This window comes from Suncus etruscus, chromosome 3 (assembly GCF_024139225.1).
Source record: "Suncus etruscus isolate mSunEtr1 chromosome 3, mSunEtr1.pri.cur, whole genome shotgun sequence".
NCBI classification, from domain to species: Eukaryota; Metazoa; Chordata; class Mammalia; order Eulipotyphla; family Soricidae; genus Suncus; species Suncus etruscus.
In genome coordinates, this window is record NC_064850.1 from 53,120,916 (window position 1) to 53,122,982 (window position 2,067).

Below are 2,067 nucleotides of genomic sequence, written 5' to 3' on the forward strand. Positions count from 1 at the left end.
GCAAAACAAAATGATTTATGTTCTAATATTCTATGAAAAAGGCAGGACCCCCTAACTAGGAGATATAAATAAAATAAAAAGGGGGCAGATGTGGCAAGTTGTTAGGTTTTTTTTTTTTTTTTTTTTTTTTTTGCATAAGCACAGTAAGCATTGTTTGGAGGAGCACTTAGGTCTGTTTCTTAGAGCTCCAGTTTTTTGCATTCTCTCATGGCCGACCATGGCTGATCATTCTCCTATGGTCTCAAGTAACAATCTCAGGGAAGCAGCCATTAAATTCTTTTTCAATAAAATCAGAGGATAGATAAGGTTATTTATTTCATCTTTATATTTTTCACATGCAATTTAATAGCTATAATATATTTCACATAAAAATTAACCAGTTTCCCAAACAACTTAAAAGTTGTCTCCTTATTTCAGATTTTATTTTTCATCATTTGATTCAAGGGTCTGAGTAACTCTTTAAGGAACAGAGAAAACAGAAAATCAAGTCAATTTGTAGTCAGTAATATGGTAATATTTGTTTTACCTACATTGTTAACTGGAGAAGTTTCCTTTGGAAGAATATCTATAACATAAGCTCTTCTGACCGCTTATTATAAAACTAATATTTAATACATTACTATTTACAGGTTGCTGATTTTTCATACACCATTTTCTTCTTTGATGTGAAATTTTATTCTCTCAGCATAAAAATTAATGAATTAACTTGGTATGTAAAAATGAACAAGTATATTCCTTATAAGAAGCCATTTATTTGGGCAAGTTCCCTGGTATGCTTTCCTATTACCAAAGATTGATTTAAAAAGATGAGCTTTCAAATCTGTCTTTTTAGACAGTCATCATTTTTATAATGTCAGTAAGGAGAGAAAAACAATGTGAAAATGAGAGAATATAAGAAGGTATAACATGATGAACAGTTTATATGTCTAAGAAATGTCCCAACTAGTGACAATTCCATGATGATAATGGAAAGAGAAAATACCTTACATATTTTTGAAACTATCTAGAGTTTTAAAAAAAGAACAAATACCTTATGATTGTGTAATTTCTTTTTTACAAATGTTATTACTTCAAATGATTAGAATCAGATTGCCAATAATGCTGAATATAATTATCTAACATTCATCTACCTTTTCTGACATGAAAAATACTTTGACCTCAGGTCCTCCAAAAGATAATTCTGACATCTATAGACTAAATTGTGCCCATCCAAATTCATTTAGTTCATTTATTGAAGTTCTTTCTTTACCCTCTCAGTTATATGATAGAATTAGAAATGGTGCCATTTAAGAAGGTCCCATCATTAAGGGCAAATGATGCCATGAAGTTGCAGCCCTGATATCATCGAGAAGGCAAATTTACTCAGAAATTAAACTGTGCTGGAAACTTGGAGTGTATTTTTCAAATTAATAGTTACAAGAAGGATGAGAAAACAAATTCTGGTTGTCTACTTTTTATGGAAGGAGTTTAAAATTTTTTCTTAATTTATTTTAGCAAATGGATTTTGGGCCACACCTAGTGGTACTCAAGATAAACTCTTGGTTCTTTTCTGAGGAGTGACCTTAGGAGGGTTTGCATAGTCAGTGTTGGGAGCTGAACCAAGGTCAGCTGAATGCCAAGGCAAGGACATTAGCCCCTGTGCTATTTCTGCAGCTCCTACAGATGGTATCTTTAATGGAAGGTTGATTAAGACTGAACATTACTCTTGGGTCTGTGCTCACGGGGCCCCATTAGTAGGGCTAGGGCACCATATGTGGTATCAGAGATTAAACAGGATTTCAAGAACTTCTATAAAAATAGTCTTTCAAAAAATCCACAGTTGAAACCAGATGATAGCACAGCGGGTTAAGTATTTGCCTTGCACGTGGCTGACCCAGATTTTTCTGTTAAGAAAATGATAAAAAAAAATATGGAAATTTGACAGATTTAGCTACTTCCTCTCTCCCTCCCTCCCTCCTTCCCTCCCTCCCTCCCTCCCTCTCTCCCTATCTCCTTCCCTTCCTCCTACCCTCCCTTCTACCCTCCTTCCTTTCTTCCCTCCCTCCTTCCCTCCAACCTCTGTCCCTC